General features: G+C 42.2%; 1 protein-coding gene across 4 annotated transcripts in view; it reads right to left on the minus strand.

The window, feature by feature from the left end:
* Positions 1–26,910, minus strand: part of ALDH1B1 (aldehyde dehydrogenase 1 family member B1) — a 273,270-nt gene that overhangs the window by 182,722 nt on the left and 63,638 nt on the right. For all 4 annotated transcript variants that reach the window (XR_009519855.1, XM_060014485.1, XM_060014487.1 and 1 more), the window contains one exon: positions 16,982–17,079. The gene's annotated coding sequence lies outside the window, so the exon portion shown is untranslated. The remainder of the gene's footprint in view (positions 1–16,981; positions 17,080–26,910) is intronic.

Consider the following 26,910-nt stretch of genomic DNA (forward strand, 5'->3'; position numbering starts at 1 on the left):
TTAAGGAACCTCCATACTGTTCTCCATAGTGGCTGTATCAATTTACATCCCCACCAACAGTGCAAGAGGGTTCCCTTTTCTCCACATCCTCTCCAGCATTTGTTTGTAGATTTTCTGATGATGCCCATTCTAACTGGTGTGAGATGATACCTCATTGTAGTTTTGATTTGCATTTCTCTAATAATTAGTGATGTTGAGCAGCTTTTCATGTGCTTCTTGGCCGTCTGTATGTCTTCTTTGGAGAAATGTCTATTTAGGTCTTCTGCCCATTTTTGGATTGGGTTGTTTATTTCTTTAATATTGAGCTGCATGAGCTGTTTATATATTTTGGAGATTAACCCTTGGTCCGTTGATTCATTTGCAAATATTTTCTCCCATTCTGAGGGTTGTCTTTCGTCTTGTTTATGGTTTCCTTTGCTGTACAAAAGTTTTTAAGTTTCATTAGGTCCCATTTGTTTATTTTTGTTTTTATTTCCATTACTCTAGGAGGTGGATCAAAAAAGATCTTGCTGTGATTTATGTCAAAGAGTGTTCTTCCTATGTTTTCCGTTAAGAGTTTTATAGTGTCCAGTCTTACATTTAGGTCTCAAATCCATTTTGAGTTTATTTTTGTGTATGGTGTTAGGGAGTGTTCTAACTTCATTCTTTTACATGTAGCTGTCAAGTTTGCCCAGCACCACTTATTGAAGAGACTGTCTTTTCTCCATTGTATATCCTTGCCTCCTTTGTCATAGATTAGTTGACCATAGGTGCGTGGGTTTATCTCTGGGCTTTCTATCTTGTTCCACTGTTCTATGTTTCTGTTTTTGTGCTAGTACCATATTGTCTTGCTTACTGTAGCTTTGTAGTATAGTCTGAAGTCAGGGAGTCTGATTCCTCCTACTCCCTTTTTTCCTTCAAGACTGCTTTGGCTATTTGGGGTCTTTTGTGTCTCCATACAAATTTTAAGATTTTTTGTTCTAGTTCTGTAAAAAAATGCCATTGGTAATTTGATAGGGGTTGCATTGAATCTGTAGATTGCTTTGGGTAATGGAGTCATTTTCACAATATTGATTCTTCCAATTTAAGAACATAGTATATCTCTCCATCTGTTGGTATCATCTTTAATTTCTTTCATCAGTGTCATAGTTTTCTGCATACAGGTCTTTTGTCTCCCTAGGTAGGTTTATTCCTAGGTATTTTATTATTTTTAGTGCAATGGTAAATGGGAGTGTTTCCTTAATTTCTCTTTCAGAATTTTCATCATTAGTGTATAGGAATGCAAGAGATTTCTGTGCATTAACTTTGTATCCTGCAACTTTACCAAATTCATTGATTAGCTCTAGTAGTTTTCTGGTGGCATTTTTAGGATTCTCCATGTATAGTATCATGTCATCTGCAAACAGTGACAGTTTTACTTCTTCTTTTCCAATTTGTATTCCTTTTATTTCTTTTTCTTCTCTGATTGCCATGGCTAGGACTTCCAAAACTATGTTGAATAATAGTAGTGAGAGTGGACATCCTTGTCTTGTCCTTGATCTTAGAGGAAATGCTTTCAGTTTTTCACCATTGAGAATGATGTTTGCTGTGGGTTTGTCGTATATGGCTTTTATTATGTTGAGGTAGGTTCCCTCTATGCCCACTTTCTGGAGAGTTTTTAATCATAAATGGGTGTTGAATTTTGTCAAAAGCTTTTTCTACATCTATTGAGATGATCATATGGTGTTTCTTCTTCAATTTGTTAATATGGTATATCACATTGATTGATTTACATATATTGAAGAATCCTTGCATCCCTGGGATAAATCCCACTTGATCATAGTGTATGATCCTTTTTATGTGTTGTTGGATTCTGTTTGCTAACATTTTGTTGAGGATTTTTGCGTCTATATTCATCAGTGATACTGGTCTGTAATTTTCCTTTTTTGTAGTATCTTTGTCTGGTTTTGGTATCACAGTTATGGTGGCCTCATAAAATGAGTTTGGGAGTGTTCCTTCCTCTGCAATTTTCTGGAAGAGTTTGAGAAGGATGGGTGTTAGCTCTTCTCTAAATGTTTGATAGAATTCACCTGTGAAGCCATCTGGCCCTGGACTTTTGTTTGTTGGAAGATTTTTAATCAATTTTTCAATTTCATTACTTGTGATTGGTCTATTCATATTTTCTATTTCTTGCTGGTTCAGTCTTGGAAGGTTATACCTTTTTAAGAATTTGTCCATTTCTTCCAGATTGTGTATTTTATTGGCATCGAGTTGCTTGTAGTAGTCTCTTAGGATGCTTTGTATTTCTGCGGTGTCTGTTGTAACTTCTCCTTTTTCATTTCTAATTTTATTGAGTCCTCTCTCTCTTTTTCTTGATGAGTCTGGCTAATGGTTTATCAATTTTGTTTATCTTCTCAAAGAACCAGCTTTTAGTTTTATTGATCTTTGCTATTGTTTTCTTTGTTTCGATTTCATTTATTTCTGCTCTGATCCTTATGATTTCTTTCCTTCTGCTAACGTTGGGTTTTGTTTGTTCTTCTTTCTCTAGCTCCTTTAGGTGTAAGGTTAGATTGTTTATTTGAGATATTTCTTGTTTCTTGAGGTAGGCTTGTATAGCTTTAAAATTCCCTCTTAGAACTGCGTTTGCTGCACTCCATAGGTTTTGGATCGTCGTTTTCATTGTCATTTTTCTCTAGGTATTTTTGATTTCCTCTTTGATTTGTTCAGTGATCTCTTGGTTATTTAGTAACTTATTGTTTAGCCTCCATGTGTTTGTGTTTTTTACGTTTTTTTCCCCGTAATTGATTTCTAATCTCATAGCATTGTGGTCAGAAAAGATGCTTGATATGATTTCAATTTTCTTAAATTTACTGAGTCTTGATTTGTGACCCAAGATGTGACCTATCCTGGAGAATGTTCCGTGTGCACTTGAGAAGAAAGTGTAATCTGCTGTTTTTGGATGGAATGTCCTATAAATATCAATTAAATCTATCTGGTCTATTGTGTCATTTAAAGTTTCTGTTTCCTTATTTATTTTCATTTTGGATGAACTGTCCATTGGTGTAAGTGAGGTGTTAAAGTCCCCCACTATTATTGTGTCACTTTCCTCTTTTATAGCTGTTAGCAGTTGCCTTATGTATTGAGGTGCTCCTATGTTGGGTGCATATATTTTAAATTGTTATATCTTCTTCTTGGATTGATCCCTTGCTCATTATGTAGTGTTCTTCCTTGTCTCTTGTAACATTCTTTTAAAGCCTATTTTATCTGATATGAGTATTGCTACTCCAGCTTTCTTTTGATTTCTACTTGCATGGAATATCTTTCTCCATCCCCTCACTTACAATCTGTATGTGTCCCTAGGTCTGAAGTGGGTCTCTTGTAGACAGCATATATGTGGGTCTTGTTTTTGTATCCATTCAGTGAGCCTGTGTCTTTTTGTTGGAGCGTTTAATCCATTCACACTTAAGGTAATTATCATTATGTATGTTCCTATGACCATTTTATTAATTGATTTGGGTTTGTTTTTGTAGGTCCTTTTCTCCTCTTGTGTTTCCCACTTAGTGAAGTTCCTTTAGCATTTGTTGTAGAGCTGGTTTGGTGGTCTGAATTCTCTTACCTTTTGCTTGTCTGTAAAGCTTTTGATTTCTCCATCAAATCTGAATGAGATCCTTTCCGGGTAGAGTAATCTTCATTGTAGGTTCTTCCCTTTCATCACTTTAAGTATATCATGCCACTCCCTTCTGGCTTGTAGAGTTTCTGCTGAGAAATCAGCTGTTAACCTTATGGGAGTTCCCTTGTATGTTATTTGTCGTTTTTCCCTTGCTGCTTTCAATAATTTTTCTTTAATTTTTGCCAATTTGATTACTATGTGTCTCGGCGTGTTTCTCCTTGGGTTTATCCTGTATGGGACTCACTGTGCTTCCTGGACTTGGGTGGCTATTTCCTTTACCATGTTAGGGAAGTTTTCGACTATAATCTCTTCAAATATTTTCTCAGGTCTTTCTCTCTCTCTTCTCCTTCTGGGACCCCTATAATGCGAATGTTGTTGCGTTTAATGTTGTCCCAGACGTCTTTTAGGCTGTCTTCATTTCTTTTCATTCTTTTTTCTTTATCTTGTTCCACAGCAGTGAATTGCACCATTCTGTCTTCCAGGTCACTTATTCGTTCTTCTGCCTCAGTTTTCTGCTATTGATTCCTTCTATTGTAGTTTTCATGTCAGTTATTGTATTGTTCATCTCTGTTTGTTCTTTAATTCTTCTAGGTCTTTGTTAAACATTTCTTACATCTTCTTGATCTTTGCCTCCATTCTTTTTCCAAGGTCCTGGATCACCTTCACTATCATTATTCTGAATTCTTTTTCTGGAAGGTTGCCTATCTCCACTTCATTTAGTTGTTTTTCTGGGGTTTTATCTTGTTCCTTCATCTGGTACATAGCCCTCTGCCTTTTCATCTTGTCTATCTTTCTGTGAATGTGGTTTTTGATCCACAGGCTGCAGGACTGTAGTTCTTCTTTCTTCTGCTGTGTGCCCTCTGGTGGATGAGGCTATCTAAGAGGCTTGTGCAAGTTTCCTGATGGGAGGGACTGGTGGTGGGTAGAGCTGGCTGTTGCTCTGGTGGGAAGAGCTCAGTAAAACTTTAATCCACTTGTCTGCTGATGGGTGGGGCTGGGTTCCCTCCCTGTTGGTTGTTTGTCCTGAGGCAACCCAACACTGGAGCCTACCTGGGCTCTTTGGTGGGGCTAATGACAGACTCTGGGAGGGCTCACGCCAAGGAGTACTTCCCAGAACTTCTGCTGCCAGTGTCCTTGTCCCCACGGTGAGCCACAGCCACGCCCCGCCTCTGCAGGAGACCCTCCAACATTAGCAGGTAGGTCTGGTTCAGTCTCCTATGGGGTCACTGCTCCTTCCCCTGGGTCCTGATGTGCACACTACTTTTTGTGTGCCCTCCAGGAGTGGAGTCTCTGTTTCCCCCAGTCCTGTTGAAGTTCTGCAATCAAATCCCACTAGGCTTCAAAGTCTGATTCTCTAGGAATTCCTCCTCCCGTTGCCGGACCCCCAGGTTGGGAAGCCTGACGTGGGGCTCAGAACCTTCACTCCAGTGGGTGTACTTCCGTGGTATAAGTGTTCTCCAGTCTGTGAGTCACCTACCCAGCCGTTATGGGATTTGATTTTACTGTGATTGCGCCCCTCCTACCGTCTCATTTTGGCTTCTCCTTTGTCTTTGGATGTGAGGTACCTTTTTGGTGAGTTCCAGTGTCTTCCTGTTGATGATTGTCCAGCAGCTAGCTGTGATTCTGGTGTTCTCACAAGAGGGAGTGAGAATATGTCCTTCTACTCCGTCATCTTGGTTCCTCTGCCTCTACTGTTATTCTTTAGGGCAAAGTTAAATCATAAATGTTTTACTCCCTCAAAAAGGCACCTGTGAATATTGGCATAGACTCATACCATGTCCCCACCAGTTACCAAGGGGAAAATGGTGCCTTCACAATGGAGTAAGGTGGGAGACAACGATATAACTAGGTGATTAAAGTTAAATCAGCAGTGGTGCAATGATTGACATCGCATGCCCCCTGACACAGCGCACTGAAAGAGACCAGTGTAGTTTTTATGTGATTCCTGCCAAGAAAGCATGGTCTGAGTCTGGACACGAGAAAACATTGGATGGACCCAGGCAGAGGAACCTGATCCAGAATGAGAGGCCTGTACCATTTAAAACTGTCAGGGTGTGCATGAGTAGAAAAGACTGGGGGACAGCTCCAGATTGAAGGAGACCAAACAGACTTGATTACTAAGTGCAACATGTTAGCCTGAGTTGGTCCTGGACCAGAGAGGGAACAGAGACTCTGCGGGACAGCTGACAACAATGAGAGTTCTCTGTACAACTGGTTCTGCAAATTTCCACTAAATTTGAAATTATTTCAAAATGTATTATTATTATTATATATTTCTTCATGCCTTGATAAGGCAATGGGTCCCAAACTGGAAACATAATTGTTCCATTTTAGCTGAAACTATACACCTGCCGCAAGGGAGTGGCCACCAGCCTGAATGTATCTTCTGGTGACTCCAGGTAACATGAGATCATCAGGCAAATAGCAAACTATGAGTCAGAGCACTTCCACTTCTGCTCATGAAGGATTAACAGCTGTAGAAATTGCCATCCTAGCCTAAACAACTAAAAACCAAACAAAATGAGTAAAATGTCTTACACACATATTGGACCCAGGATACAGGTCTCAGGAAAAACCACAGGTGAGCCTCTACAGCTGTCCCAGCTGACTGCCTGGAGGGAGTTTCCAAGCCACAGCACAGGGAGCAGGACCCAAACCAAGACCAGCAAACCTACTGAGTTGGGGGACAGATCAGAGTTCAAGGAGGCAGAGGCAGCTAGAATCGGCAGTATAGAATGCCGAAGATGGCAGAGATGCTCCACGGGAGCTCCGGAGACCCACAGCAGACACAACTAGAAAGCAGATCAGTGGCTGCCCATGATGGAGGGTGTGCAAAGAGAACTGGCTGTAAAGAAACGCCAGGCAACTTTTCGGGGGGTGACAGAAATTTTTATACCTTGATTGTGGTGGTGGTGGTTACACAACTGAAAACACTTGTCAAAACCCATTGAATTATACACTTAAAGTTGGTGATATTGTATGTAAAATACATCACAATAGAACTGTCGATAAATCAAGCAGCAAGATCACTTGTGGCTTTGAGATGTCTAGAAGCCATGTCCGTGTTGGCCCTGATAACCTTTGGCCTCACCTTCACTGGACTACATTTTTTTGCTGTTTCAGTGTTCAGCAATTTCCCTTTCCTGATCTTGGAAGCACCTTAAAAAGCTCCATTGAGAACTATAGATGGAGCCTGAAGAGTTTCTCAAATGCAATTCTTGTCACCTTAAACTTTGGGACTCTCTTCCACATTCAAGAAATCGTTCACCCGCAGCTGAAGTTCCTCTGCTGCCACAGAATGATGCAAGGTGGCTTTTTAGTCACATGAAACACCTGTCACCATCCCAAAATCAAATGGCTTCTTTGAGGTTAAGTCTATCAAAGCAGCAAACAGACATTACCTTTGTCCTATTGGCTTCTGTTTGGCACCAGTACTAGAGGAATAAAAATGCCTTGTGAACAGGTTCCTGAACTACTGCCAAAAGTTTTCTTTTGACCTGTTGCTGTGATAAATTGCATCAACGCACTTCCTCATCTGAGTCATCTTTACATTCTTGAAATAAAACTGACTTGACTATAAGGTATTATTCTTCTAACATATCACTGGATTGATCACTATTTCATTTGGGATTTCGGCCTCTATGTTCTTAAATGTGTAACCAGTGTATCAAACAGTTTGAAGTCAGCAGGGCATAAACATAAAATGGTTTTATTTCTTTGTCCATTCGCTTACCTTCAGGCAAGTTCTGTCAAATCTCTCCCTCCTGCCCCACACTGGCATTTGAACAGATCACATGGCTTTCTGGTCACTTTTAGTTTTTAAAAAATCCAGGCCAACCTATTACAGGTTTAAAACTTCTGTTACAGTGTAGGCAGCCTCACGTCCAAGTTTAAGCCTGTCAAGAATGTTTCCTTATCTAAGGCTGCCGAGAAAAGTTTAGGGCTCAGAACCCCACAGAAGAGCTTCAGAAGTGTGCCGGCACCTACAAATACTATTTGATCCTCTTCATCGCCAGTGTGAGTTATAGCAGGCTGAGGACATTCAGAACACCTGGAAATAGCAGATGTCCTTTGGCAAGATCAAAGTGGTGACCACGGTGGCCTTGGGCAGAAGCCTATCTGTAAAGTACAAAGACAATCCGCACCAGGCTGGCAAGGAGTTTCTGGGAGAAGTCACGGGTCTCTGATCCAACAACCACCTAAGGAGGAAGCGAATGACATGCCCTGAAATTAGCCACGTTCACCACGAGCCTGGACGTGGGGGTCTCTGGAGATACTCCCCTACTCCATGGATCCACACTTGGCCTGCTCACTACCCTAAAGAGGAATGTGGAAGAAATGAAGTGCTGATGCAGGTTACAACATGGACAATCCTTGGAAACCTAATACTAAGTGAAAGAAACCAGTCACAAAAAACTACATACTATATGATTCCATTCATCTGAAATTCCAAACTAGGGAAATCTATAATATCAGAGTAGATTAGCGGTTTCTTAGGGTTGGGGGCTGGGGGTTGGGGAGATAGAGGGATGATAGCTGAAGGGTACAGGGTTTCTTTATTTTGAGATGATGAAAATGTTCTAATATTGACTATGGTGATGGTTACACATATCTGTGAATTTACTAAAAACCACTGAATGATACACACTTTTAACAGGTGAATTGTATGGGATGCAAATTATCTTTCAATAAAGTTATTGAGAGAGAGAGAGAGAGAGAGAGAGAGACTCTCCCAGCTACAGCGTACAGGAAAAGCAATTTGTTAAGGCACAATAGGTCCCTGTCTATAGGTGTGAGATGTCTGAATTCATAGTGGCCATCTGACCCACGCAGCAGTGCAGTTGGGAAGGTTCGAATCAATGATTATGAGGCAGGAAGCACGTCTAAGTCCTCAGAAGTACGGGAGGAAGGGGATCATGACTACTGGGGTACTCAGGCCTAAGGCCATCCCCTGCCCCCCAGGTCACGGGACTCTTCTTCCTGCCCTCCCCTCCCTGGGAATCACTTAGTTGATGCTGGTCTGGGGACAAGGAAGGGAAACAGAGAAGGACTATTTCTATGAAAAAAAATAATTTTTGTCTGCAGATAATTCCCTGTGGTAGCAAAAGGGCCATTTCTTAGAAAAGAACTCTGAAGTCATGCTTTCTTCTGGATTTCCAATATCAGAGCTTCTTTCCAGTCCTGGTTGTGCTGTAGATGCCCATGCACCAGCAGCTTCCTTGCACTGGGAGTGAGCAGCAGAAACTTCAGAGCTAGGATGTCTCTCCTTTCTTTTCCTCTGGTTGGAATGAAGACTTGCTGAGGGACATGAGCTCCCTGGTGACCCTAACCCTTGCCTCATCCCCCACTCCCACTGGGCAGAGGCCTGGGTCCTGCTGTGCCTTAGCCCTATGAATGTCAACTAGAAGAGAAAAGAATTCAGCAAGGTTAAGGCCCCTGGTGGAGCTTAGGGGGTGTAGGATAGGTGAGTGATGTTTTCAATAGCCAACAGTGATCTAAGAGGTTTCTTCTCCTTGGGGGTGACTCAAATGGAGGGTTTTGCCAAAATTGTTCCATTCATAGAGTAGAGAGGAGTTGAGAAAAAAGCTCCTTTGGTGCATGTCCCCCCTTTTCTATCACATTCAACAAAGGGAGAGCCATTGCGGACCCCACTGTTGAGAGGCCAGGCTAATTCCCTAATTCCACTGAAGGAGGCTGGAAGCAGCAATACCCCAATAGCAATGAGCACACCTAGTGCCCAGATCTTGACTTCTAAATACCAGTATACACTGAAAGGAACAAAGACTCCTTGGAGAAATGGCTGACTCCAGGGTTTAGAAAGGGAAAGTACAGATGAACCTGGAACATCTTGTCCTGCTAGAAAGTAAGGAAGTACTCAAAGGACGATGGAGGCACAGGAACCAGCTTAAAGGCACTACCAAACACCAAATCTACTGCCCAACGTCTAATCTACTTTCTGTCTCTATGAATTTGCTTATTCTAGGTACCATGTGTAAATGGAATCATACAGTATTTGTTCTTCTATGTCTGGCTTCTTTCAATTAGCATAAGGTATTCAAGCTTCATCCATGTTGTAGCATGTATCAGAACTTCATTCCTTTTTAGGGAGGAATAATATTCCTTTGTATCTATATGCCGCATTTTGTTTATTCATTCATCTGTTGATGGACACTTGGGTTGTTCCCACCTTTTGACTATTGTGAAAAAGGCAGCTATGAACATTGGTATACAAGTATCCGTTTGAGTTCATGCTTTCAACTCTTTAGGTACAAACCTAGAGTGGAATTGCTGAATCCCATTTGCTTTTAAATTCCTGCTTCACTAAGTTCCTCTTATAGATAGCATATAGTCTAAGAATTTTTGTCTTAAAGAAATGCAACCCATTTACATTAATTGTTGTAACATATATTTAGTATTATATCTATCACCTGAAGATAATTAAAAGCTTTTTTTCTGATAAGAACTTTTAAGATCTATTCTCCTTGTCAAAAGGCACAATCTGGGCTTCCCTGGTGGCGCAGTGGTTGAGAGTCCGCCTGCCGATGCAGGGGATATGGGTTCGTGCCCCGGTCTGGGAAGATCCCACATGCCGCAGAGCGGCTGGGCCCGTGGGCCATGGCCGCTGAGCCTGCGCGTCCGGAGCCTATGCTCCGCAGCGGGAGAGGCCACAACAGTGAGAGACCCGCGTACCGCAAAAAAAAAAAAAAAAAAAGGTACAATCTTCCAGTTATAAAATAAATTAGTCACAGGATGTAATGTACAGCATGGTGACTATAGTTAATAATATTGGATTGCATGTTTGAAAGTTACTAAGAGAGTCATCTTGAAAGACCTAAAGATCATTTTAATTCTTGCTCTTTTGAGTGTTTGCTGTTTGGTGTGGGACCATGTATTCTTTGGTTTTTATCTGAGACAGAGAGAGAGAGAGAGTATACACACATGCGTATTACATTATATCTCATATATTATACATTTTAATGTATCTTATATTATGTATATGTATATATGAGATATATATTCTGTCTATAATTCAATAGTTTTAAATTTTTTTAAGTATTCTTTAATCCACTTTTTTTTCTAAATATCAGACAAGAGTAAATCAGTACTTCCTGAGTCCTCTTGCCTCTTTTTGAGAATATTTTTAACTTTCATTATTTTGTACCACTTTTAAAACTTCTTATATTTTTCTATGTTTAACAGGCACTTGCTCCCTGCCCTCTTGCACCAGGGCTTCCCCACTTTCAGTTCTTAAATTTGCTTCATCTCTTGACAATATTTAATGCTTTTTCAAGTTTCTTATTCAAAAGGGTACAAGGTGGTATGTCCTTTAAACTCTTGCATACTTGAGAGTATGCGAACTTTAAACTCTTGCATATTTGAGAGTATCTTTCTTGAGATTTCAAATATTAAATGTACCTGGGTGGGGCATCAAATAATGGATTGCAATTTTTTTCTTTATTCTTCTGAAAACTGAGGGCAGTAAGAGTTTGAAGCCAGTTTGATTTCTCTTCCTTTGTAGGTTCCTCTTTATTCTGTGCATATACTTGTAGGATTTTTAAGATCCTGCTTCTTAAATATTTTTGTGAGGTGTCTAGATATAGTTCCATCTTCAGTGATGTTTGCGTGACACACGATCTCTTCTGAGCTGCACACTCAGGATTCGTGTGGTGTTCTCTTGTCTATTGCAGTGGTCCCCAACCTTTTTGGCACCAGGGACCGGTTTCGTGGAAAACAAGTTTTCCAAGGACGGGGGTTGGTGCGGGGGGGATGGTTCAGGCGGTAATGCGAGCGATTGGGAGCAGCAGATGAAGCTTCAATTGCTCGCCTCCGCTCACCTCCTGCTGTGCGGCCGGTTCCTAACAGGTCTCCGACCGGTACTGGTCCGCGGCCCAGGGGTTGGGGACCCCTGGTTTATTGGATGATTGCTACTCTCCAATCTCACCCGCAAAAGCATGGAGTGTCTGCTTGGCACTGCTTTAGTCTCTGGTCTCCATACCTATCTTGTCATTTGAATTTCTTTGTCTTTTCCCCTGCATTTTTGATGAGAGTTTTCAACCTTGACCTCTACAGCACTGATTTAATATTTTACAGCACCAATTCTTTTCTTTAATCTCACCAAGGGATTAATGGGGAGTTTTAATTCTGTGATTACATTTTTAGTTTCTATCACAGTGTTTCCTTTTCTCATTAATTCCTCTTTCATTTAACTTTTTAAAAAATCTCATTCTGTGACTTGTCTGTCCCTCTATTCCTATGGCTTTCTGCCTTTATTTCATAGGGGCCATATCTTTTGACATATGCAACAGAATGTTGAATAGGTTTTTCCTTACTGACCCAGAGTTGTTGTTAAGACCCAAAATGAGGATAAGGAGCTAGATGCCCAAGTTCAGGGGATGCAGCCCATGTAGACCCCATGACTTGATCCTGTGAATTTGTCTTGGTGGGGGCTACAGGGCATTCATGGGGCTCCTGAACAGACAGCCAGGCCTGCATTTCTTTCTTTTTTTTTTTTTTTTTTTTAATTTATTTATTTATTTATTTTTGGCTGTGTTGGGTCTTCGTTGCTGTGCACGGGCTTTCTCTAGTTGTGGCAAGCGGGGGCTACTCTTCGTTGTGGTGTGCGGGCTTCTCATTGTCATGGCTTCTCTTGTTGCAGAGCACAGGCTCTAGACGCGCAGGCTTCAGTAGTTGCAGCACATGGGTTCAGTAGTTGCAGTGCATGGACTCCAGAGTGTGTGGGCTCAGCAGTTGTGGCTCGCGGGCTCTAGAGTGCAGGCTCAGTAGTTGTGGCACACGGGCTTAGTTGCTCCGCGGCATGTGGGATATTCCCCGGCCAGGGCTCGAACCCGTTTCCCCTGCATTGGCAGGCAGATTCTTAACCACTGCGCCACAAGGGAAGCCCCAGGCCTGCATTTCTGAGAATGCTCCCACAGAGGGATGACAAAGACCCTCCTGCCAGCTTCCCTCCTTCCCATGAAGCTGGCAAAGCAGACCTTCCAGAGCCCAGGAGGCTTCTTTTACAGGAAAAAGCTCTAGGGCTTCACCTAGTCAACATCAACCCTGGAGGGAAACTCAGCGTTTTCCCCAGCTTCAAACTCCTTCAGTTTTCTCCCCAGCACTTCCTCCTTGCCTCAGCCTGGGAACAAAGACATCTGAACACATCCGCAGGAACATGCTAATTAGCAAACAACTCAGGCTCCCATTGCCCTGAGGGGGGTCATAGGTCTATTGGGCACTGCTTGGGCCCAACACCTTGGCAATAGCACCCAAGCCTATATTTTAATGTATTCAAATACGTTCCCTCGAGGAGTTTGCAGGCCCTCAGGGATACAGGGAGTCTGAGCTGAAACAATTTCTCCTAATTGCTGAAGCAGACACCCAAATAGAATTCTGAATACGAGGCTCCCACATGGAAATTGGCTCACTCTGGCTACAGGGTCTGCAAAGACCCCATGTAAATCAGGGTCTGCCAAAGTGGGTTTCTCAGAGCACTCTTTCCACAGAATGTCAATAGGTATTTTTGAAAATAGGGTCCCAGTGAAAATAAATTTGAGATATGCATAGTAAACAAAGGGTCAGTTTCCTTTCTGCAGAACTTCTTGGCATCTTGCATATTAATGGCCTATTACAGTATTCAGTCAGTCATTCTGCATACACTGAGTGTCTACTGTGCACCAAGCATTGTGGAAACAGGCGAGATTCCACATGGTCCATGCTTGCAAGCAGCTCACAGCCGAGCATTCCAACAGCTTTAGTACTCAAATCCTGGTCTGGGCCAGTAGCAGCAACACCAACTGAAAACTTGTTAGAAATGCAGATTCTCCAGCCCCACCTCCAGACCTACTGAATCAGAATCTGCATTTTAACAAGTTCCCCAGGTGATTCATGTACATTAAAGTATGAGAAGCCTGGAATAACATATTGCTAGGGAAGAAACATAAGGTAAGGAGAAGGGCTACTCTGGTAAGCTGAAGACCTTCTGCTGTGGAGCCCAAGTAAAACAGTAAGTAGCAGAGTTGGGGAGTGACTCATTGCCTCGCTCCAGCGTGCACACAGAGAGGCTCTGGTCAGGAGGACTGAGAAGAACACAGTTCCATTTTGGCATCAGTATTTGTTGAGGTAAGTTTCAGCTTTGAGGAAAAGAAAAACCCTAAAAATACTGTCTTAAACAAGATAAAAGTTTATTCTTCTCTAACTTTTGAGAAGTCCAGCAATAAGAATTACTGGGCTGGTATGGCATACCACAGGATCAAGAACCCATGTTCCAGGCTTCCCTGGTGGCGCAGTGGTTAAGAATCCGCCTGCCAATGCAGGGGACACAGGTTCAAGCCCTGGTCCAGGAAGATCCCACATGTCGCGGAGCAACTAAGCCCATGTGCCACAACTACTGAAGCCCGCGCACCTAGAGCCAGACTCCGCAACAAAAGAAGCCACTGCAGTGAGAAGCCTGCGCACCGCAACGAAGAGTAGCCCCCACTCCCCACAACCAGAGAAAGCCACGCACAGCAACAAAGAACCAAAGCAGCCAAAAGTAAATAAATAAAATAAAATAAATAAATAAATAAAAAGAACCCATGTTCCTTCTATCTTGCTACTCTACCTCGCATTCCCAAAGTTGACTCATGGTCCTATGTGACTGCCAGACCTCCAGCCATTACAGCTGCATTCCGGCAAGCAAGAAGTAATAAAGAAGGGCATCTCTTCCTACTTTTAAAGATACTTCCTTAAGGTTTATATACCATCTCTATTTATATCCCATTGTGTGAACACATGTGGGACATGCTCAGGGAACAACCTGGAGAGAATTTAAGAGGTGGCTGAAGAACTAGCAGAATTTAAGTTATTATTGTTAACTTTCTTTGCACCCACAGTGAGTTAGGACCAGGGAATTAAGGAGACTGTTTCCATAGGTTCATTCTCCAGAGAGAATGAGACAGTTGGACACAGTTGTCCAACTTTGGTGGTTTGGGAGTTGAATAGGGTCATCTACTCAATGGTTTCCACATAATGATAATAACATTAAGTTCATAGGGAGAATGTGCTGAATTAAAATTTTTTATTTGATAAATTTTTCTTAAAACTAGTGCTTGGAACTACTTGTCTACTTCTGAGCAAAGATTTTTTTTTAACAAAAATAAGTGAACAAATGGCAAATGGAGAAATGAATATTAATAGGAAACAGAATAAAACTGCAAGTTCAACAACTTTTCCATGAGCGTATGGTTTTTACTATATTTTGCACACATAGAACAGAGCCCTGTTTCCTACAGGTAAACTGTTTCTGGTTCTCTTTTGCACGATGAACTTAAATGTGTTGAGATTTCCCAGGGAACTACAAAGCGTACAGCGATGTACAGACACTCCATCCTTGAATGGAGTTGAGGTCCACTGCTCTAGGCCAAGGCCAAGGCAGGCCCTGAAACCTGAGAGGCTGAGTCAAAGGACCCCACCGTCCTCTGTGGCCCAAACCAGAAACCTGGGAGCATGTCAGAGTTGCCCTCACCCTCACCCACACACCCCAGCAGTCACAAGGCCTGCTCAGTCACCTCAAATTCCTCCCTCTGCTCCTCCTGCACACTGAGAGACAGGAGAGCTTACGGCAAAGGGTCTGGACTATGGAGCTCAACTGCCTGGTGCAAATCTTGGCTTGATTTAGTAGCTGTGTGTGGCCAAGGGCAAGTCTCCTAACTGCTCTGGGCCTCAGTTTTCACATCAGTGAAGTGGGGATAATAATAGCACTTAGCACAGAGGGCTATGGAGGGTAAAGGAGTCCATGGAACTGAAGCAACTGAAACGATGCCTGGCTCACAGGAGCCATGTGAGCGTCAGCAATTCTCACTATCACTATGGCCACCACCTTAAACGAGGCCTCACAGAGGCCAGTAACCATCTCCTCAAGGCCAAGGTCCAAACCACTAAACAGCAAGGGCCCAAAGCCCTGAACCCTCCACTATCTTATTCAGAAAACTCCAGGGGCTTCTTGTGAACCACAGAATTAAGTAGAAACTTTTAATCATCCCATTCAATGCCCTTTATGATATGGAGCTCAATAGATATCTAAGGAGGGAAGAAGAGAATAGAACAAAAAAATGCAGGAAAGGAAGAAAATGATGAGCTAGAAAATTCCATCATCAGCTCTGCTTATTGGCCACTATCCTAAATAAGTGGTCAAGTTGGCAAACACACGTTGACATGTGTTTGTTCCACATCAATCATTAGATTAAGCTGGTCATCTCAGGAGAATCTATTCTCTGTGCATTTCAAAATCTAGACTGTAAATGTCAAAAGTGACTTACCACTCTGAGATAGGCAAGTCTGTACCAGCTTGAAGCTTACTCCTTGAAGCTCTGTGTGTGTGTGTGTGTGTGTGTGTGTGTGTGTGTGGTGTGTATATGTGTGTGCATGAAGGTATGTGAAAATAAACAAAGAAACACCAGGTCTTGGTGTGCTTGCAACAGAGTCAAGCTAAACGAAAGGCTTTGTCCTCAATACACACAAACATACTCATGTTCACATTCATTCATTCATGCACACACGTTCTCACACACATGAAGTAGCCTATGTCCACACACAGGGCCAAAGTCACAGGCACAAAAGCTCACTCACCCACACATACATATGCACATGCACTCACATGCACCTCCAGGCCTGAGCAGGGGCCACCTCCTGGATCCCACATCTGTCCCCCTCTCCTGACAGTGATAGTGCCATGCCAGTAGCACTCAGAGGTCGATTTCCAGGTATAGTAGTGCCACATGCTTCTATCCTGGCCAGTATGTGGCTATCTCCAGATCTTTCCGTCCAGATTCCTGGAATTATGCTGAGCCTTCCCTCCCACCTGTGGCAACCCATTCCCAGAACAGCCTCAGGACAAATGAATCACCACAGTGTTTGTCATCTTGCCACTGGGTAGCTGCCATCTCTAGCCTACCTCACAGGATGTGAGTTGCAGGACCTCCTTTTTTAGTTGAAAGGTGTCTTAGAGATCATCCCTTCTGACCTCCTCAATGTGCAGATGGGAGACTGAGGCTCAGAAAGGGATAGGATTTGCCCAAGGTCGCCCAGCAAGTCAAAGGCAGAGCTAAACTTGAACCCTAACTCTAGGGCCAGGGCTCCTTCTACCTCACGGCCACCAAAAGAAGCCCCTCTCTTCTACTGGAGTCCTGATCCTACTAGTGGGCCTTCCTGGAAAAGTCAGGGGGGAAGAGCACAAGATAACAGCTACAAGTGGCCAAGAGTGCCCAGTGACACACTGACCACAGTCAGGAGGGGCCAGAGGTGCTGCTGTCCAGCCTGTGAGATGCCTCCACACACTGCCCTCATTTCCCCATGCAGGCCCCTCAAATGACTTACTATTCTTTGGTCCCTGGAGCTCAGGGTGATGGAGTCAGGGGAGGCAGCGGGCAGAGAGGCAGGCAGGGAGGCGGCCAGAGCTCCAGCACCTTCTTTTTCTAGAAAATAAAATATAACTCAGTCATTCCATAAATCATCTTTTTTGCTCCCCATGCCTGCTCTGCCCCCACCAGGTCCACCCATTCTCCCTGCCTGGTGTCCAGACCCACGACAAACACAGGGGTACTAAGAGGAATCAGAGCTGGGGCTACCACCTCCCCGCAAAACCCACCACTGCAACCCAGCATGGGAGGAGCAGAAAGAGCTCGGTGGAGGGGTGCTTTCCGGAGGAGGGGATACCCCAGCAAGGCTGGCAGGGGTTAGCCCCGTGAAGGGGTGGGGGGAGGGGCATTCCAGGAAGAGGACAGGCAGGTGCAAAGGCCAGGAGGGGAAAGCACTCTGACCGATCATTTAGCATGAGTGGGGCAGAAATGCAAGGAGGAGAGGAGTCAGAAGAAAAACACAGAGACACCACAGAGGCAGGAGGAGGGCAGTGCTGTGGGAGGGTAGTCTGGGTCCCAGGGGTAGTCTGGGTCCCAGGCGCACTCTGGTGGTCCTCAGAGCTGAACCTGATCCCAAGTCAGCCTCATCACAAGCCTGCCAGAAACAGCGTACTAAAGAAGAACAAGGTCAGTCCTCCCCTACTACCAGAGGGGAAACTGAGGCCCAGAGAGAGATAGACACTTGCGCGAGGTCACATTGCTAGCAGAAGCAGTGTGAACACCAGAAGCTCAGCCTCCTAACTAATGATTTGATTATCAGGTCAAATCATTCCTCGCTGCTTGCAAGTTCTGCCCATCCCAAGCTGGGGTATCAAGACAATCCTAGTGAGAGTGGTAAGAGCACAAGGTTGTGGATGGTGGTAGCTGTTCCTTACAGGAAACAGCCCACTGAGAGCAGAGGTGGGAGCCCCAGAGAGACCCATGGCTAAGCAGATGTTGGTTCTCATGAGGCCGATGTTCCAGGCAGTACACAGCTTGAAAGTTCAGCTCTGAGGCTGGGTGAGGCCCTGAGCCCGCGGAAGCCTCTGGAGACAGAGGAAGCATCTTCATGTCCTGTCTGTTGCTGTGTATATTTGGTCAGGAGAGTTATCTCAAGAGAGAAGAAGCAATTATCTTTAGGACTTTCTGTCCCATACATTATTCAGTTGAAAAAAGAATGTCACCTTTGCTGTAAAAATCGATTGTAATAAGGGAAATACTTCTACACTCAACAAAATTCTCAGCCTCAGGATACACAAGCATTAATTAATAATGCCACCATTCCATCTTTTCTGTCACCCGCCCCCAACCCCAATTCAACAGGAGGACACAGGGTCAAAGAATCCCATGGAGTTATAGTTGAAAACTTCCCTAATATGGGAAAGGAAATAGTTAATCAAGTCCAGAAAGCACAGAGAGTCCCATACAGGATAAATCCAAGGAGAAATACGCCAAGACACATATTAATCAAACTGTCAAAAATTAAATACAAAGAAAACATATTAAAAGCAGCAAGGGAAAAACAACAAATAACACACAAGGGAATCCCCATAAGGTTAACAGCTGATCTTTCAGCAGAAACTCTGCAAGCCAGAAGGGACTGGCAGGACATATTGAAAGTGATGAAGGAGAAAAACCTACAACCAAGATTACTCTACCCAGCAAGGATCTCATTCAGATTTGATGGAGAAATTAAAACCTTTACAGACAAGCAAAAGCTGAGAGAGTTCAGCACCACCAAACCAGCTTTACAACAAATCCTAAAGGAACTTCTCCAGGCAAGAAACACAAGAGAAGGAAAAGACCTACAATAACGAACCCAAAACAATTAAGAAAATGAGAATAGAAACATATATATCAACAATTACCTTAAATTTAAATGGACTAAATGCTCCCACCAAAAGACACAGATTGGCTGAATGGATACAAAAACAAGACCCATATATATGCTGTCTACAAGAGACCCACTTCAGATCTAGAGACACATACAAACTGAAAGGGGATGGAAAAAGATATTCCATGCAAATGGAAACCAGAAGAAAGCTGGAGTAGCAATTCTCATATCAGACAAAATAGACTTTAAAATAAAGACTATTAGAAGAGACAAAGAAGGACACTACATAATATCAAGAGATCAATCCAAGAAGATATAACAATTATACATATTTATGCACCCAACATAGGAGCACCTCAATACATAAAGCAAATAGTAACAGCCATAAACGGGGAAATCGACAGTAACACATTCGTAGTAGGGGACTTTAACACCCCACTTTCACCAATGGACAGATCATCCAAAATGAAAATAAATAAGGAAACACAAGCTTTAAATGATACATTAAACAAGATGGACTTCATTGATATTTATAGGACATTCCATCCAAAAACAACTGAATACACATTTTTCTCAAGTGCTCATGGAACATTCTCCAGGATAGATCACATCTTGGGTCACAAATCAAGCCTTGGTAAATTTAAGAAAATTGAAATTGTATCAAGTATCTTTTCCGACCAGAATGCCATGAGACTAGATATCAATTACAGGAAAAGATCTGTAAAGAATACAAACACATGGAGGATAAACAATACACTACTTAATAACGAAGTGATCACTGAAGAAATCAAAGAGGAAATTAAAAAACACCTAGAAACAAATGACAATGGAGACACGATGACCCAAAACCTATGGGATGCAGCAAAAGCAGTTCTAAGAGGGAAGTTTATAGCACTACAATCCTACCTTAAGAAACAGGAAACATCTCGAATAAACAACCTAACCTTGCACCTAAAGCAATTAGAGAAAGAAGAACAAAAAAAACCCCAAAGTTAGCAGAAGGAAAGAAATCATAAAAATCAGATCAGAAAGAAATGAAAAAGAAATGAAGAAAATGATAGCAAAGATCAATAAAACTAAAAGCTGGCTCTTTGAGAAGATACACCAAATTGATAAACCATTAGCCAGACTCATCAAGAAAAAAAGGGAGAAGACTCAAATCAATAGAATTAGAAATGAAAAAGGAGAAGTAACAACTGACACTGCAGAAATACAAAAGATCATGAGAGATTACTACAAGCAACTCTATGCCAATAAAATGGACAACCTGGAAGAAATGGACAAATTCTTAGAAATGCACAACCTGCCAAGACTGAATCAGGAAGAAATAGAAAATATGAACAGACCAATCACAAGCACTGAAATTCAAACTGTGATTAAAAATCTTCCAACAAACAAAAGCCCAGGACCAGATGGCTTCACAGGCAAATTCTATCAAACATTTAGAGAAGAGCTAACACCTATCCTTCTCAAACTCTTCCAAAATATAGCAGAGGGAGGAACACTCCCAAACTCACTCTACGAGGCCACCATCACCTTGATACCAAAACCAGACAAGGATGTCACAAAGAAAGAAAACTACAGGCCAATATCACTGATGAACATAGATGCAAAAATCCTCAACAAAATACTAGCAAACAGAATCCAACAGCACATTAAAAGGATCATACACCATGATCAAGTGGGGTTTATTCCAGGAATGCAAGGATTCTTCAATATACGCAAATCAATCAATGTGATAAACCATATTAACAAATTGAAGGAGAAAAAACATATGATCATCTCAATAGATGCAGAGAAAGCTTTTGACAAAATTCAACACCCATTTATGATAAAAACCCTGCAGAAAGTAGGCATAGAGGGAACTTTCCTCAACATAATAAAGGCCATATATGACAAACCCACAGCCAACACTGTCCTCAATGGTGAAAAACTGAAAGCATTTCCACTAAGATCAGGAAAAAGACAAGGTTGCCCACTCTCACCACTATTATTCAACATAGTTTTGGAAGTTTTAGCCACAGCAATAGGAGAAGAAAAGGAAATAAAAGGAATCCAAATCAGAAAAGAAGAAGTAAAGCTGTCACTCTTTGCAGATGACATGATACTATACATAGAGAATCCTAAAGATGCTACCAGAAAACTACTAGAGTTAATCCATGAATTTGGTAAAGTAGCAGGATACAAAATTAATGCACAGGAATCTCTGGGATTCCTATACACTAATGATGAAAAATCTGAAAGTGAAATCAAGAAAATACTCCCATTTACCATTGCAACAAAAAGAATAAAATAGCTAGGAATAAACCTACCTAAGGAAACGAAAGACCTGTATACAGAAAATTATAAGACACTGATGAAAGCAACTAAAGATGATACAAATAGATGGAGAGATATACCATGCTCTTGGATTGGAAGAATCAACATTATGAAAATGACTCTACTACCCAAAGCAATCTACAGATTCAATGCAATCCCTATCAAACTACCACTGACATTTTTCACAGAACTAGAACAAAAAATTTCACAATTTGTATGGAAACACAAAACACCCCGAATAGCCAAAGCAATCTTGAGAACGAAAAATGGAGCTGGAGGAATCAGGCTCCCTGACTTCAGACTATACTACAAAGCTACAGTAATCAAGACAGTATGGTACTGGCACAAAAACAGAAAGATCAATGGAACAGGATAGAAAGCCCAGAGATAAACCCACACGCATATGGTCACCTTATCTTTGATAAAGGAGGCAGGAATGTACAGTGGAGAAAGGACAGCCTCTTCAATAAGTGGTGCTGGGAAAACTGGACAGGTACACGTAAAAAGTATGAGATTAGATCACTCCCTAACACCATACACAAAAATAAGCTCAAAGTGGATTAAAGACCTAAATGTAAGGCCAGAAACTATCAAACTCTTAGAGGAAAACATAGGCAGAACACTCTATGACATAAATCACAGCAAGATCCTTTTTGACCCACCTCCTAGAGAAATGGAAATAAAAACAAAAATAAACAAATGGGACCTAATGAAACTTAAAAGCTTTTGCACAGCAAAGGAAACCATAAACAAGACCAAAAGACAACCCTCAGAATGGGAGAAAATATTTGCAAATGAAGCAATTGACAAAGGATTAATCTCCAAAATTTATAAGCAGCTCATGCAGCTCAATAACAAAAAAAAAACAACCCAATCCAAAAATGGGCAGAAGACCTAAATAGACATTTTTCCAAAGAAGATATACAGACTGCCAAAAAAACCATGAAAGAATGCTCAACATCATTAATCATTAGAGAAATGTAAATCAAAACTACAATGAGATATCATCTCACACCAGTCAGAATGGTCATCATCAAAAAATCTAGAAACAATAAATGCTGGAGAGGGTATGGAGAAAAGGGAACACTCTTGCACTGCTGGTGGGAATGTGAATTGGTACAGCCACTATGGAGAACAGTATGGAGGTTCCTTAAAAAACTACAAATACAACTACCATATGACCCAGCAATCCCACTACTGGGCATATACACCAAGAAAACCATAATTCAAAAAGAGTCATGTACCAAAATGTTCATTGCAGCTCTGTTTACAATAGCCCGGAGATGGAAACAACCTAAGTGTCCATCATCGGATGAATGGATAAAGAAGATGTGGCACATATATACAATGGAATATTACTCAGCCATAAAAAGAAACGAAATTGAGCTATTTGTAATGAGGTGGATAGACCTAGAGTCTGTCATACAGAGTGAAGTAAGTCAGAAAGAGAAAGACAAATACCGTATGCTAACACATATATATGGAATTTAAGAAAAAAAAATGTCATGAAGAACCTAGGGGTAAGACAGGAATAAAGACACAGACCTACTAGAGAATGGACTTGAGGATATTGGGAGGGGGAAGGGTAAGCTGTGACAAAGCGAGAGAGAGGCATGGACATATATACACTACCAAACGTAAGGTAGATAGCTAGTGGGAAGCAGCCGCATAGCACAGGGAGATCAGCTCGGTGCTTTGTAACCGCCTGGAGGGGTGGGATAGGGAGGGTGGGAGGGAGGGAGACGCAAGAGGGAAGAGATATGGGAACATATGTATATGTATAACTGATTCACTTTGTTATAAAGCAGAAACTAACACACCATTGTAAAGCAATTATACTCCAATAAAGATGTAAAAAACAAAAAAAGGATCCCATGGTGGGAGGGACAGGAAATACCCCTCGGGGAGAGGGCCCTATGCTCTGCTAACAGACTATATTCCCTAACTTCTTGGGGCAGCAGCAGCCATGGCACAAAAGTAGGGAAGGGAGCAGTTTATCCCAGAAGACAGGCGGAGGGGACCTTGCCAAAGTCCCAGCAAAATCCCTTAGCTGTCCAGCTTAGCATAGGCATCAGCAAAGGGACCCAACACATAGATCTGCCCTCTGCGACTTAGTTTCCCCATCTGTATAATAATGAGGGAGCTGGCTCTTCCAGCTATTATGTTCTGTGATCTGGAGTCTAGACCTGGTTGGCAAACTATAGCCTGCAGACCAAATCAAGCCCATAGCTGTTTCTGCATGGCCTGTGAGCTAAGAATTGTTTTCACATTTTTAAAGGGCTGTAAAAAAAGAAAGAAAATCACAAGGAAGGCTATGTGACAGAGACTGTATATGGCCTGAAAGACCTTAAATAAACTATCTAGCCCTTTACAGAAAGGTTGCTGACTTCTGCATTAGATTATGTTGGATCTGTGCTCCTTCCCCATTAGAGTTCATAGAACTCTCTGGAACTCTGTGGGATAAGTAGGATTTCTCACAGCTGTGCAATCCATCTTTAATTCTTTCTCCTCCACTGTCCTGTGGCTCCAAGGCACTCCTAGACCCTAGCATGTAGCAGATCTTTAGTCTGAATGAATGAAGTCTATGCTTTTGCATCCTTGTAGCCTACATGCACACTACTCAGGCTGAAAAATTACTCCTGCATAATGGAGACTGTAACCATAGGCTTATATTATCCAATTAACCACCACTAAGGGCTTTACTAGTATTCCACACTAGGCTGGTGCTCAGGGCTGGCTCTGTCCACCAAAAGCTCACAGTCCAATAAGAAAAATCAGACAAGTAACGATAATACAAGCTAGACCATGCAGAAAGGTAGAGAAAGTGAAATGCACACACAAAAGAAGGAAGCAATTAAATCTGAACAGAATTAACATGCCACTAGATAAATGGGCAAAACCAGGAAAACACAGTTCACAAAAGGGAATATACTCTAATAAAACAAATATATGAGAAAATCTTCAGCCTTACCAGTAGCCAGAAAAATGCTAATAAAAATTACAGAGATATATTTTTATGATTATTAAAATAGTAAAAATTCTATTTCAAGTCATGATGCCCAATGTTCTCAATGGTACAATGAAAAGGCTCTCTCACACAATGAGAGTGAATTGAATAACTCTTTGAAATCAATTTGGTAATAATATCATATATAAAAATTACGAACTTTGTGATCCAGTCATCCCACTTTTAAGAACTGGACCAAAGAAAATAATTCAAAATCAGGAAAAGTTTATATGCTAATACATGCAATGACTGCTATAGCAGTTATTTGGAGGCAATATAAAATCTCACCATGGGATTCTCTTCCCAGGATCCCTTTTCTACACCAGCTACCGGGTTATTCAAGGATGACCCACATTAGTAGAATGTGACCCTGCCCCTAACTACACAAAAGGAGTCTGCTCCTAAGAAAGAGGGACCAGTCTCTGAGGGGTGGCTGAATTATCACATGTAAAGCTTGGGCATGGTGTGTGGGTGTTCTCTGCCACGTGGACAGGAAAATCAGAGGAAGATCAGCTGGGAAAGAAGGAAGGAATGAAGTTGACACAGACACAGGATAATACCTTATGGCATTTGCATCCCTGTTCTGGGGGTCCCCAAGGCCCAGCCAGAAGCCTACCCTTGGCTTCTGTGAGATGTTCCAGTATCATCTGCATAAAGATTCCCTTTCTGTTGAAGCTTATTTAGGTTGAGTTTCTGTTACTTAGAACCAAAAGATTAGTAACACACAACTGAACAATGTACAACCATTAAAAACTGTGATGAAGACTATGGAAGCAAATGGGAGAAAAGCCTTTTGACCTAATAAGGATAAAAAAGAAATCAGCTGCAACATTACAAGCATGCTACATATTCAAAGCATGTGGACAGGACTTCCCTGGTGGCACAGTGGTTAAGAATCTGCCTGTCAGTTCAGGGGACAGGGGTTCAATTCCTGGTCTGGGAAGATCCCACATGCCACGGAGCAACTAAGCCCGTGCGCCACAACTACTGAGCCTGTGCTCCAGAGCCCGCGAGCCACAACTACTGAGCCCGTGTGCCACAACTACTAAAGCCTGTGCACCTAGAGCCCGTGCTTCACAAAAAGAGAAGTCACCGCAATGAGAAGCCCACGCACCTCAACAAAGAGTAGGCCTTGCTCGCCGCAACTAGAGAAAGCCTGTGGCAGCAACGAAGACTCAACGCAGCCAAAAATAAATAAATAAATTTACTAAAAAAAAAAAAAGAAACATGTGGACAGAAAAACTAGAAAGGAATACATAAAATGATAAAAGTTGTGCCAGCAGTGGGATATTAAGTGATTATTTTCTCTATTCCCATACTGTTGCATTGCTTTTCTTAAAGTTAAGAAAAAATTCTGAGTGAGGAGATGAGTCATAAACCAAAACACCTGTGATACTAAGTGAAATAATACCTGTTGTCCAGACAGAGGGCAGATATAGGGTCATGGAACCCAAAGGAAGGATATTTTTATTACCTCCACTGGAAAGATCAGAGAAAAAGCCATGAAGGACACAACATTTGAAATGGGCTTTCAGCAATGAGAACAAGGAGCAAGGTATCCAGACAAAGAGGGAACTGAAATGGAGAGAAAGAGAAACAAAAGCTTGGAGGTGGAAGGGCACGCATGTTTGGGGAAAGATGAGCCATTCTCTTTCCCTAAACATGGTAAGAGCAGAAGGACAGAGTGAAGATCAGTAGGAAATCAGGTTACACTGCAGAGGTTTTAAAGTAGCCACCTTCGGGCCACATTGGCCTAGTTGTTTTTTATTCAGTCAACATAGTGATCACACCTTTCTAAATTAGTTGCTATGCCTTTCATCTCTAACCCTACTCCTAAATTCTGCATTGTGATGCCAGACATGGGACTCTGTTGTTGTTGGGTTTGACCAGTTGGCGCCTTCTTAGCCTCTGCCAATAGGGGGCACTAGAGGGAGACCACAAGGTAAAGGAGAGGCGGAAACACACACTGCAGGTGGGAGTATTTGTTGATTTGGCTTTAACTTATGGGGTTGACTGTTCACATACTATATGATCCAGCAGTCCCACTCCAAGATATGTCTTTGAGAAACTCTTCCATTCACACTGGGAGACATGTCCAAGAATGGTCATAGCAGCATTATTCATCAGAGCAAAATACTAGAAGCAAACTAAATGTCCAGCAGCAAAAGAACAGATCAATAATATGTGGCATTCCACACAATGAAATATTATACAGTGGGGAAAATGAATTAACTATAGCTACATGCATCAACACAGATGGATTTTAGAAAAAAACATTGAGTTTAAAAAAGAATGCACAAGGGCTTCCCTGGTGGCGCAGTGGTTGAGAGTCCGCCTGCGGATGCAGGGGACATGGGTTCGTGCCCCGGTTCTGGGAGGATCCCACATGCCGCGGAGCGGCTGGGCCCACGGGCCATGGCCGCTGAGCCTGCGCGTCCGGAGCCTGTGCTCTGCAACGGGAGAGGCCACAGCAGTGAGAGGCCCGTGTACTGCCAAAAAAAAAAAGTATAAAAAAAAAAAAAAGAATGCACAGAAGATAATATAGATTATAATACTACTTGAAGTTCAGATGCTGGCAAAAGTAAATAACATATGGCTTTGGGATCTATACATGTGTGCTAAAACTATTACAAAATAGGAAGGAAATGACAAACAACGAAATCTGGGTCGTGGTCACCCCTGGGGGAAGCAAGGAGATAAGATAGGGAAGATGCACCCAGACACATGCAAGAATGCCAGGAAAATTCTA

The sequence above is a fragment of the Delphinus delphis genome, chromosome 6 (genome assembly GCF_949987515.2).
Source record: "Delphinus delphis chromosome 6, mDelDel1.2, whole genome shotgun sequence".
Lineage (NCBI taxonomy): Eukaryota > Metazoa > Chordata > Mammalia > Artiodactyla > Delphinidae > Delphinus > Delphinus delphis.